Source organism: Ostrinia nubilalis, chromosome 8 (assembly GCF_963855985.1).
Source record: "Ostrinia nubilalis chromosome 8, ilOstNubi1.1, whole genome shotgun sequence".
Lineage (NCBI taxonomy): Eukaryota > Metazoa > Arthropoda > Insecta > Lepidoptera > Crambidae > Ostrinia > Ostrinia nubilalis.
This window is the reverse complement of record NC_087095.1, coordinates 12,760,057-12,774,396: the sequence shown is the minus strand read 5'-3', so window position 1 is coordinate 12,774,396 and position 14,340 is coordinate 12,760,057.

Genomic DNA, 14,340 nt, shown 5'->3' with positions numbered 1-14,340 from the left:
TCGCTAGTAATTCCACTCATGAACCGATCAATATGAGCTAAATAAATCCTAAAAATCATCGCAGACAGATGAGATTGCAGCATCAAAAGGAATCTATCACGCATGATTACCAACAATAATTGTCATTCCATGCACACGCTATCAAAATCTTCCCCGAAGCGCTGGCTGATGGCAATCTCTATGGAATAATGTATTTTTCCCGGAATATAAGGAAATCTCTCCCTTTGAGGGCACTGCATCCCCGCACTGCGTTAATTTTGCGCGCCCTTGCCTTTGAACTGGCCTAGTCAATCGAAAAGCCGATCCCTCAGTTAAACAACGCGAATGAAAAGTCGCCTCGGGTCTGTAGGGCTGTCGACTCTTAGAGCTAATAAATATTAAATTCGATCTTAATTTTATTGCTTGATAATATTGTTAAAATCACTTAATTTTAGACTTAAAAACACAATAGAATGCCAAATCCAAATATCTTCAGCTTAGTTTTAATCAATGACGTCAAAAGGTCCTATTGTGTTTGTAAAAATAAGAAAGAATTGCATTTTGACACTGCTGATTGATTGAATATAAACCTACCCATTTAACAACTAAAATATTTATCAGTTTCTGATTTTGTTTATTTTAAGATAGAAGATTTTACTGAATAGTGCAAATTCATTTTTAAAATGTTTTCCATTAGCGTTATTCCTTAAGTTGTTTCGTTCTCCTAGAATTAGGAATGTTTCTGGAACCCAAACTTTATTGCCTTTATATCAGGCGGGAAAACGGATTTTTGGAATCCAATTTGGAATTCCAGAAACTAGTTAGCTCATTAGCTCCATTACAAAACAAATCTTTTGTCATGGTCCTTTATTTATTTAGACATAACACGGAGATTATAAGATGTTCTTAATTTTGTACCTAATTTAAGCAATAAGAGTGAAAGTTTTAAAATGTGATTTTAAATTATAGCAATGAGTACCGGTAAAAAACTTTGTTGTACTGTATTTGTTCACCATATTATACAAATTATACAGGGTGGAAACGATAAGTGATCTCACTCGATTATTTCTAAACTATACAAGATATCCAAAAACTGGTTACTGATCCCGAAAGTGCTTTTTACAAAGAACATTTACAAAGAATAAATTTTACTACCTCTACCAAAAACAAAAAATTAAGTTAAGTTAAATAAATAAAATATTGGCGATGTAAGGCACAACCCTAGAGGAATGATTTAAGTGATTGAAGAATCTGAAAGTGTTTTAAAGATCCGACAATGGATCAAGGGCAAAATTGGGATTTTCAAATCGTATTTATTCGTTACTCTTCAGTTATAAAAACTAATTGATTGGCCTCTTCGATTCGAGGAGATTTTTTGGAAAGGGATTTTTCTTTTCAATTGGATTATTTCTTTTTTAACTAAACTGTAGGTAGAATTGAAAACATCTGTAACAGATGAATGTTTTCATGATTGAATTTTTTCATGGCGGCTCGTAAAGGTCATGAAATTAGTTGATTTAACTCCCACAAAAACACAAAAGATGTATAAATACATATGTATGTGTGTTTAAAGTGTGCTCCTTCGTTGAACATCACTTAACTTGCTTTTGCCCGCGGCTACGTTCACTTAGATTTCCTTTCATCTCTCGTTATCTGTTTATGTTCACGGGGATATACCTTAAGTCACTCCCTATTTTTGGGGGATCGAATCAGTACGAAAGTAAGTGCCCCAACAAAAAATAGGTACAAAGAAAAAACTTTATTTTTAAAAGGTTTCATTAATACAAATTTTGTTTGTCACTTCGACTCGACCGAACCTAAATAAAACCCTGGCACAAGTTTTTCTTTCTTTAACAGTTTCAAAAAGCTTTTTTATTAAGAAGTAACTTAAATGATACTTTAAAAATATGATGTCAACGACACTTCAGTAATAGGCTTCTTTTACTCTGTATTCTTTATAATATTTAAGACCTGAGAAATTTTTAATAAGACTTTCTTTGATATCGAAAACCTATTCAACCATAGCTGCAGACAAAGGCATGCTCAAAAAATTATTACAGGCTACGTATCACACGAAACCCATCAACGTTTGGGGGACACAAAGCAAATACTTAAATCTTATAAAACATTAACGTATTAGCATAAGTGAAGCACGCAAGCAAGCGTTGTGTTAGCGACGCTTTGACGCGGCGCAGTCAGCCGAAAACTTATTCTTTTGTTAAACACCGAGAACTAGGGATGGGCTGATGCATTTAATATCGATATCGACACGTTTGATCGACGATCTGGTGAAGGTCACGGGAGGTGCCTGGATGCGAGCGGCGCAGGACCGGTCTTTGTGGAAATCCTTGGGGGAGGCCTTTGTCCAGCAGTGGACGTCTTTCGGCTGAAACGAACGAACGAACGTTTGACCGTTAAGAGTCTAGGCCAAATCCTATTTGCCTCTGGTAAATTTGGGAAGGTCGTACTCCAATAGTGGGAACTAAATGACCTGGTAATGTCGATTGGAATATCATAATAAATAGAACAATACAGTATTGGTGTCGAGTCCATGCTGTAGATTCTCGATGCTCTATGTTTATTATTATTTTTTTTTTCCATTTATTTGGGACAAAAAACAGTCTTACAATAGGTCTTAGTCTAGAATTGCACTTATCTATCTAAACTATTGTATGACCAACAGCAATGTCCACATATTACATTATAAATATTTTATTGAGAGCTTAGGTTTAGGGTTAGGTTTTCTTAAAAGTTATAAAGTAAGCAACTAAGTAGGTATACAATTCAAACAATACCGCATTATTGATTTATTTATGTAATTTAAAAAAATATTTGTAAGCTTGTTAATACCGTTGTCTGTCTTGATTTTAGACTTTGTGAGTTGCAACTGGAGGAATACGCTCGTGGCTTTATGAAAAATAAAGTCTCAGTTCTTCGAAAGACACATTAAAACGGTTATGATAAGCTACAAAAACGCTACTCCTACAGCAATTTGACCTTAATTGTGTGTATGTAATGTGTATGAGGGTTCAACTTGATAGAAGAAAATAGACGGATTGAGTATCGATACTTTTTATCGAGGAAGAGGTTCCTCACTATGTGTAACTCCATGTAGGATAGGAATATTATTTTTTCGCTTCGTTTGCTAAGAAGATTGGCGGCACGTGCACTTGAAAATTCTTTTAAGGGTTTGATTGTGTATGAATATTTTTAGTTATTTTTACTTTGTCGTGCTGTTAAATGGTTTTTGACGCGAAACTGTAAAAGCAAAATAATTTACTTGCATCAAAAGGTAATAATTATTTCAGGTTTAGTTTCTCATTCTTGTTGCAAAAAATTACACACAAAAAAATTACATAAGGTGTTATTGAAATTGAAAAATGTTTCGTTCGTTCGTTCGTTTCAGCCAAATGACGTCCACTGCTGGACAAAGGCCTCCTCCAAGGTTTTCCACAATGCACGGTCCTGCGCTGCCCGCATCCAGGCTCTTCCCGCGACCTTTACGAGATCGTCAGTCCACCTAGTAGGAGGCCTGCCCACGCTACGTCTTCCAGCCCGTGGTCGCCACTCGAGAACTTTTCTGCCCCAACGGCCATCGTCTCTACGAGCTATGTGCCCCGCCCACTGCCACTTGGTTTTAGCAATTCTGCGAGCTATGTCGGTCACTTTGGTTCTCCTCATGGTATGGGCTTCATAAGAAGGCTCAAGGTCACCCAAAGGGCGATGGAGCGGGCCATGCTTGGAGTTACCCTGCGTGATCGAATCAGAAATGAGAAAAATGTTTATTGTAACAAAATTTATTTTTTGCAATTTGTTGGGGAAATCCTATCTTTAATAAAAATACTTTTGTGGTATTTTAATTAGCTCTATTATGTTTCCACCCTTTGGCGAATAGTGAACATACATTTACACCTTGTATTGTGCGCTATATACATTGTACCCGGTGTTCCCTATCCGCTCGGCTCGTAGGAATGTCAAAGGCATCATATAAACCGTGGGTACAGATTACAGTAACTCCCATATCCTACATCATGCCCTTACTAATGAAATGGAGTCAGAAGACTCTGTTCTTTGATCAAATAATATTACAAAAATCCACCTATTAAAATTAAAACAGAGAAACAAGGGTCTCAACGGGTTTAAAAAATAAGATATCTATTCTAAAACTGATGAACATTCAAATAAAAAGAACATGCTCTTGCACACAAGGTCATAATCATTCCTTATCCCACGAAAAATAAAAGGTACTGTTGCATTAATTCAAAATCGCAACTCGCAATGCTCTCTACAATTAATTTCAAAAACAAAAAACTAATAAAAATACCAAGATAATTGCACATGAAGATAAGTGCTTTTCTTTTAGTGATGGGGCACATATTTTATACATGTAATTTTGGTTGTGTATTTTAAATTTTATTTAATAGTGTACTCATTGTTGAAAAGCCAAAATAAATAAATAAATAAAAAATGACATTATTACTAGTCATGTAAACTTTACGAGCGTGGAAAACATTTTATGCCCTTACTTAGGAATTTGTAAGCGAGTCTACGTAACATAGCTATACTGCGTCTTGACTCCGAGTTGCGTATGTATACGACAGTAAAACGTTATGACGAGATATGAACCGAACTTGTACAACAAATTTACCTTTACCCTTCGAATCTCCGTCATTCAAACCAAACTAAATCTTATTACGTACCCCAAAAGGTCTGAAAGCTAGTAAATCATCGAGCAAAAACATATTGGTTTTTACGCGCAAATGTAACGTGAAAGAGCCTAAACTTTTTACAGCTTGAATACTGTGTAAAAGTCGATAAGATCCTTATGAACCAGCTATATAACTGAAAGTTGAGAAATGTATCAAAATCCTTAGGATATACGAACAAGATTGTATTTCTACTCTTGAGTAGTTTGGAAAGTAACTTAATACGACCCTTGTCTTAACATGGTTCGACTTAGAGGTGTTTTGATTGATTGAGAAAACGAAGTAACACCAGTAACACTAATTAATTAGATACGTGTGATTATGTGATCCTATTTCGTTGACGTGTGGACTCTACACTCTTCGTGGAAATCTTCAAAGGCGACTATGGGACATTACGAATCAAGACTTCCCAACCCGTCTGCCCAGCGAGGAGTTAGTTAGTTAGTTTCAGCCAAATGACGTCCACTGCTGGACAAAGGCCTCCTCCAAGGTTTTCCACAATGCACGGTCCTGCGCTGCCCGCATCCAGGCTCTTCCCGCGACCTTTACCAGATCGTCGGTCCACCTAGTAGGAGCGAGGAGTGTGTAGGCCAAATACTCCGTTTGCCCCTAGTAAATTAGAGAGGGTAGTGGTCTTGCAGTTTAGATGAAATCACCATGATTATTATGACGCTTGTCTGACGGTCAGAAATAATGACAAGTTAATACTCGTACCTATGCCTATTTTTACAGGAGAGCGCTACAAAGAACGCTGGATTATGGAGTCCGTGAATGCCTTGGAACTTTTTAGACCTCATTATTATTAATTTAGACAAGTGGGTGCTTTTATCTTGTGAATGAAATAATATATCAAGAAGTAGCTTCCAAAAAGAATCAATTATATTTCTTTTAAATGGTGCAACCGCTTCATTGCGTTCTTCCCGCTTCGACAATTACCAAACGTTCCTCAAATCCGTAACAATGGCAGTACCATTTTAATTGATCAATTTGGCTTCCAAAAAAGGCAGCGATGAATAAACAAAAACAAAAAACGTAAAGAAATTTCCCGAAGAAACAGGGAGAGCGGAGCGGCCTAATTTGTAAAGACAAATTGATGTAATTCATTTAACGAAAGTGCCAAATTGGGCACGGCGACAATCAACGAATAAAAAATATGCCTCTAATAGCTTTGTTTCTTCGCTCGTTAAATTGAATATGACGTAGGCGGGATGTTGTGAACGTTATTTTTCGGATGTGGAGAGCATAACTCTGGAGAGTAATAATGTTTAGTAGGGTAAGCCAAAGTGTAAGACTTCAAGAAAAGAAATTTTACTGTCCCAAAAATTCAATTAATTTTGAACATAACATTACAGATATTTGATTAATCCGTGATTTTGTGTAACCGATAACCTGACACAATTTGTGAAAGGAAATTAATAAATTTTTTGAGATTTTAATAAAACAGTTGTTGTATTTGAACACTACAATTATCTCCTCATGAGGAGGTTCATGGACCGGAAAGGCTTTTGTTTACGGATTTTACGGTAAAATAAAAAGTGACTTATCACTTAACGTAGTAACCAACCGTTAGATCTTCTCACGCGTCGTATCCTATTATATCGTAAATACTTATACAATTTTACGATGACAAAAACAAAATTTAATTCTTTCTCGTACAAAACAATTTAATTACGTATCAAAGTGCCATCCCCAAACTGCCCAAAAAGCGATTTCAGCGAATGCAGCCCGCAAACCGATCGGAACTGCTTAGTAATCGACCGCAGCTACAAATTCGACATTACAGGTGACGTATTTTTGAAGCGACAGATATCGTATCGCATACGACATGAATTTGAATTTCTAGAATTCTTTTGGATTCTACTAAGAGTAGAGAACTAATGAACTTTACGTCGCGTAACGTAACACACGATGTGTCGTTTGCTATGAAAAATCTCGTACATAAATACAATTTTCAGCTGATATTCAAAAGCATTGCAAATATGTAGCTGAATTATCGGCTTTGTACTTTCAGTAAGAAAAAATATGTTTATAAAAAGAATATCATAAATAAAGAAGAACGGTCATCTGTGACCCAGGCCCGACAGAAACGAGACATACCTCAGTTTTTTTGTCATGTCTTAATTAGTTAAATTATATATTTATAACACCAAAATATTACCCTTTGTTTTTGTTCAGGCGTTATACAAAAACTAATACAAAATGCCTATTTATCACCAAAATTAGTAAATGTATGTACCTAAATGACTATTACAGCTGCTATGGAATGTATCTAGGTGACCTGGAGATACAGCCGGATTATACTATTTTTAATAATTCAAATCATATAGCACTGAATTGTTAGCCTTTAATCGAAGTTTTGCATTTCAATTAAAGTAATAAAGTTCACTACCAGTTTAACTAACAATAGAAACAATACAGGATACCAGGATACGTAGGAACATTTATATGTATAAAGGAACAAAAATATAAATTACTTTCGCGCGTGATTTCCTATCGCGCGCTAATTCAATATCTCACGCTTCCCAAATACGTCACAGGTGTTTAAATTAAATGCATAAATCTACACGATGTGGAAATAATTACAGTGGCCGTTTCTAACTCACGGTGGACTGGGTCAGCCATTAGGGGTCCTCTGGCCATAATGAGTGGAAGTGTGCGGTCAATGAAGCTGAGGTATGGAAATCGGAGTGCTGGAAGTGCTCGTAGTGAAAAGAACTAGTTGCCGTAGCCCGAAATTTTAGTTGAGGTTTTTCGGTCTGGAAAAAAAATATTTTTCGATCGGCTTCGAGTCCCGCCTTAGGCAGGTCGAAGTTGTTTATTTAAAAAAATATATTTGTTCGGAATTTATAAGATTTTCTAGACATCTTTAAAATTTCTAGAAATCCGAGTGTATTAAAATGCCTGCGACCCATTATTGATGAAACACACATCAAAGCTTCTGCCCGCGTGGATTTCACGGATTTAGTTCACATTCGTTCACAAGAAGTGCAAAAAGTTACTTACCTACCTCCGTCAGCTGTTTGAACGAGTGTTTCGTTTTATAATTATTACCTAACTAGTATGAGACTATCAGACAGTTCGAGATGATTATTGAATTAAAATCATCTTCACCTGCCATATTTAGCATCTCTAGGACCGTGTCCACAGTACGAGTGGCCCACAATCGCCGTTTGAATGAGCAAGGGAATTCCGGAGGACTCTTTAGTGCGAATTAAATAGGTTTAAGTGTGTCGGCACGTCAAGCTAACCACTGACATTTTATGTAGTTGTAATAGAGTCTATATTGCAACAAAAATGTATAGTCTGATGGACGATTGTACAAATTGAACGTGACCTTCTCTAGGAGAAGGCGCTGTTTAGACTTTTGGGCTTATTACTCGTAAGCTCCCCGTTTCGACGGCTAGACGTTACGGTTTCGGTTTGTATCGGAATTTTGATGCTATTTTGTCTGTTACAAGAAAAAATTTAAATAGTCTTTTGAACGGCAAAAGCTGTAGATATTTCTGTGTGACTGAGTTCAATTTATTTAGTCGTATCTCTAAAACTTAGTCAGTGTTAAAACAAATATTTACAATGGAATCTAAACCTATACCCACAGGGAAGGTACCTACTTCCCACTTAAAATGAAATTCATAATGATGTTAGTACCTAAATGGAAAAATCAGAAAATACGTAGAACATTTTATGCCATTACTACGAGTAACTTAAATTGGCAGCTACGCGAAACGTGTAAATCCACTGAAAAGTTTTGAAAATTAATTAATAGTTTCAGAGGCACAATGCTGAATGAAAATTTAACATTAATCCTCCAAAGTCAATTAAAGTAAATAAATAAATAAATAAATCTTTGGACAATTTCACACAGCGCCAGCTAGCCCCAAAGTAAGCAACTTAATGCTTGTGTTATGGGTGCTAGCTTGACGGATACACTACTTATATACTTTTTTTTTTAAATACATACATATTATACATAGTAACACCCAGACCCGTCACAGAAATTAAAATTCATCATTTCAATTTCTGCCCGGCCGGGAATCGAACCCGGGACCTCTCGGCATAGTAGTCCGTTCTGAACCACTACACCAAACGGCCGACAAAAGTAATTAGGTAGTCAAATCATCAAATACAATTTAATCAATACATACCACGATCACCCTAGATTCAATACGCATTTGTAACAGTAATTTCACGGTCCATATGCCCATGGAATCAATTCCCGTGACTCCGACATGCAGACCATCTAAAAGTGCTATTAGCTGCTCCATAGAGCAGCGACAATCGGTTTATGATAGCTCTGATGATTGTCAATGTGATTGAGGATGACAACTTCTTTCTTTTGTTTTGATGACTAAGGCTGAGTTGCACCACCAAACTTTGGCGCTAACTATAACGATAACCGGTGGATTTTGAATGGAATTTGACAGATTTTTGACGTTTGTTACAGTCAAAGTAAGATGGTGCAACCCAACCTAAATAATTGAATTCAAAAACGTAAATTAGAGTAGGGTAGGATATACCACTAGTCATTGACCTACTATAAGTACCATAATTTGAGCCATAGAACATAGAAAGAGGTTTCTATGTTCTGTGAGCTGTCAAAACGCATCTCCGTAGAATTAAGAAAAGGGGAACGTTAAAGTTACAGTTGGCGAACACAATTAAGTAACTTTTTAAAGATAAAAGTCTAGAAGGAAATCTAATTTTACCCAACTCGATTTTCAGAACCCTATTCCTCCATAGACTTTTATATCCATGAAACTATTGTATGTTTCCATGATCAGAATCCGATGAGTCATAATGTCTGATACTAGAATATTTTTGTCCTAAGTTGAAATAATGTCATCCGCTGACTTTTACATTTCTCAAAGACACTAAATTTTAATATACTTATTCGGTAATTTTGCTGAAGTAATGCTACACCAATGACTGATACGCACACTTAAATCGATTACAGGAACGTGTAAAGAATCGATTCTTATCTCGATTCCTGAACGAGCTCGTTTCACGCTCCATATAACCAACTAGATGTATGTAGCCAAGTTATTCGGAACTTTCAATTGTCATAAAACGTCGAAGAATTGCGAACACTTGGTTAGGTTACTTTGTAGAGATGGGTTATACTAGGTAAATTTGATACTAGGTGCACCTATTCCAAGTATTTATTAATACTCGATCCAAATACCTGTTCCACCTAGTACGTAGTAATTTAGCATACTTGACGCGACAAGTGCGGACTAATCCAAGTAATATGACTTTAAAATACAATTTTCTTTGAAAAGATACAACCGTAGTATGAATAATGCAATTTGAAATTGAACAATAATTCCTCCCTTCATACTTCAACAGGCTTTGGACTGTCAACTTAAAAGGTGGCGTATTTAAAAGATATCAATTTCATAAAAATATTTACATACTTTTTTCTTATTTACATGAATATGGTTTGACTACGTTTGTGTGCGTTGGCTTCGTCGCGCTCAAATTTGCTTGGTCAGACAGAGACGGAGTGAATCTCTACGTTCGCACATAAGCTTAGCGAGAAATACTAGGTGCGCGTAATACACGACTACGGATTACGCAATAATAACCTCTATTACTTTCAGGTTAGGGTCGGAAATCGTGTAATTTATAAAATACTAGGTGGATCAAGTATTTTAAAAAATGGAATAGGTGCCGCCTAGTACTGTAAAATACCTAGTGTGTGGATCTGTTCTAGTAAATACGTCTCATCTCTATTACTTTGTTACGTTTGACTGTAAAATTTTAAATGGTGCAGGAAATAAACTACTCGTATAACGTAAGTGGTTACAACATAAGTGACCTTATTGGATCAATGTTGCTGAAAGCCAGAACAATTGAAAATTCGTTTAACTTATGAAAAAACTAGGTACTTACCTAATCAGGAAACGCACAGAAGATCAGCCCACCAGCAGCAGCAGACATTTAATTTTGTACTTTGGCCACTAATATGGACAAAGTAACTTAAATTATTTATGAATACTTACTTCTTGAATATTTGCTTTTAGCCCAGATTGAAATTATAAAATTAATTATTATGAAAAAAGTATACAATAACTGCGGGTACTTTTGCAAGGAACTTTTTTACTGTGGATTTCCTAATCAGGACCTATCAAACCCTACATAGCTCCTCTACTTGTCTTTAAACTTATGCACGAAGAAAAAACAATCTTGAGATAAGATAATCTCTTACTTTCACTGCACTTCATTCATTCAATCTCCTTCCGAAATCCACAACACAGTGTTATCTTTATTTAAACCACTCAACAAGAAAGTTCATGAAAGTTCATAGTCTTCCTGTGACTTGGCCCAAGTCACTGAATTGCATTTTTAAATATATTTTCTTCCAACAACTGGGCCCAAGATTCTAGAGTAGATTTTGATGATTTGGTGTTTTTATTATAAAGGTGGGTTCAGTTACTGGAAGAAAAAATATTTTAAAATGCAATCCAGCGGCGCGTCTTTCCGTTCTATACATGGCCAGAACGCACCCATAGGAAACTGCTCGTGTATATTTTGGAGTGCTCCTTTGTAAATCTGTTCCTACAAACTATACACGAATTTTGCGTACTGGCTGTGTATAGTTCGCATTGTGGATGCTTGCGGCTTCGATCCAAACTATACTACACTACTTACACTTGACATAAATAATATTATGAATTTAGTTTGATTTTGATGTAGTACCTAAAATATGGAATTCTATTTAAAGTGAAATGTATTTCATGTAACACATTATTATTTTACTGAATCAATATGAAACTATTTTTTTAACACTTGTAAGTAGTTTTTAACCAACTTAAAAAAAAGGTTTTCAATTCGATTTTTCTGTATGTACGTTACCGCAGAACTCCGTCAATTATGAACCGACTTTCAAAAATTTTTTTTTGTTCGATAGGGTATACTCTTGAGGTGGTCCCATTGTCACCAAGTCAGGGTCTGATAATGGGATCCTAGGGAAATCGAGGGCAACCCTCAAATTTTATAGGCACGTATATCATTTTTCATGTTTTATCTTAAGTCCTGAAAATCATCATCTCATATTGATGAGCTTCACTTATATTTACCACTTTTTATAAAATTAATTATGCAGAAACCACAGCAGAGAAGAACACTTAGATTATTGTCTGTCATTCGTTGCACTGGTCTGGCCTTTCGAAAGAGCGCATGTCACAAATCAATTGAAATCCAACCTTATCAAAAGGCAATATGATTTAAAGCTAAAATCTCGTTTTACTTACATTATTGTACTGCTACTCATCACTAGGTGACACTAAACACATGATTCAGTGTATACAACATCTAATGCAAAGTAATAAGGACCATAGTTGAAAATCACTGGGCAAATTACAAATTCCGAAGTAATAATTCCGCTACTCTACAGTAGATGTCACTAAAAATTTAATAGATTAAATTGATTATCTATTACAAATGGTTTAAGGTTCATAATTCAATGATCTCGGCGATAGAATGAATGTTGGGGTAATACACTTTATATAAAAAAAAAAAAACCGACTCCAAAAAACCTACACTAAAACGTAGAAAAATAATTACTAATTACCTACTTATTTATTAGGACGAATTATTAATATTTATGTAGGTATACCATGATTGATACTTCTGGAGTCGGTGCCAAGATTATGAAACATGTAAAGTTTGCCTGCACCGACTCCAAAAGTATCAATCATGGTATACCTACATAAATATTAATAATTCGTCCTAATAAATAAGTAGGTAATTAGTAATTATTTTTCTACGTTTTAGTGTAGGTTTTTTGGAGTCGGTTTTATTTTTTTTTATAAAATTTTACTTATTTCTTGCTTTTTAGTTAACTAATTATTACCTTGATGTTACCACTGAAGGTAGGCAGTACACTGAGACCAAAAATATTGGTTCATAATCGGCGGAGATATTGCGTATAAAAAAGTTCATCCCCAATTTTCCACCCTTGGGGGTGAAATATTTTCTTCAAATTCGCATGAAACCACCCTTTTGATAATACCTATTCAACAAAAAAATAATCGTTCAAATTGGTTTATAATCGGCGGAGATATTGCGTATAAAAAAGTTCATCCCCAATTTTCCACCCTTGGGGGTTGTTTTTTTTTTATTAAATTTAAATGGGACCACCCTTGAGGTATTACCTATACGCCGAAAAAAGATTTGTTCAAATCGGTTCATAATTGGCGGAGTTATCGCGTAACAAACAGAAAAAAAAAAAAAAAAAAAAAACATACGGGTCGAATTGAGAACCTCCTCCTTTTTTGAAGTCGGTTGAAAAGGAGTATCGATATTTTACAAATACTATTTTGTTTGCTATTTTAGATAAGTATTGAGCTCTGTCTAAAAGAGTTTTCCATTTCCTTTAAAATTATGTTAAATAATAGGCCTGAAATTATTACTGCAATTTAATTGTCTGGATCTACGTATGGTCGAAAAATCGTTTGCAAGTTTTGAAAATTTACATTTATACGTACAAACGAATAGTGAAAGTTAAATAAAAGCTATTAATAAAAAACTTAACATAAAAAAGTTCAACGTAATAGGAAATGATTTGAATATATTTATAAGACACAAAAATTGAACTAGGAAAATTTATCTTTTAAGTCTGTCGTTACATTCTGAATTCTTATTCCTCGCTCATTTTGCTACTGCACCATAATAATTAAAATACATCACTTTATCGATAATTTGACGGGATCTACTTTAGGACATCCCTGGCTGAGTAAGCGTAGCGAACGAAGCAGAAGTAAAAAAAATTTACATGCTTATCACATTTTTTAAGATAGTCTATTTCTAGTGAGTTAAGAGAAGATTATTTTTTAAACGTGTGTGTAACACACTATTTGTCGTGCTTCCTTTACTAATTTTAATAAAACAATAAATTTATTATGTTCATTTATTTTTTACATTTATTTTATTTTATTACTACCTACTTATATTTATTTTAAACTTGTATGCACATAAAACAGTGTACATAAGGCGGACTTAATGCCTTTCGGCATTTTTAACTAAAAACCCTCTATCAAAATAACGGCACGTGCCGAAAGATGATTCAGTGTTTAAAGAAGATACGCGGATATTAATTACCATGTATTATAAAGAGAGGTCAATAAATCAAAATGTCGAATAATACAACTACATACCTACTCACATATTGTAATAGCGCACTCATTCCAACATTTTACGTCACGCATGATCAGTCCGTATGCGTACTGGCTATGTATATTACGGAATACGATCATTTACCTACGTCACTACAAACTATACACGGGTTTTTGCGTACTGGCAGTGTATAGTTTGGAGGAGCTTAGTAAAAAAAGTATATTCCAAACTATACTCGATTAGTTTCACACCCTTGCGTTCTGGCTTATTATCGAACAATAGGTCCTCCATATTCGCCAACATTGCAAGGTTACAGGGGCTACAGGGGCGAATCTTAAACCAAATCCGGGCGAGATTGACACGTACTCCTTAGTCCGGGTAATGAAGCGGCGTAATGAAGGAAGCCGGCTCTCAATACACAATGAGGCTTATTCCGCCCAACAAAGGCCGCCCGCCCTCCGGTCGCGTGCTTGTTACACGAAATTGTAGCGTGGTGTTTTGAGAATCGCGATAATCAGGTTTTCGAGAGACTTCTGTA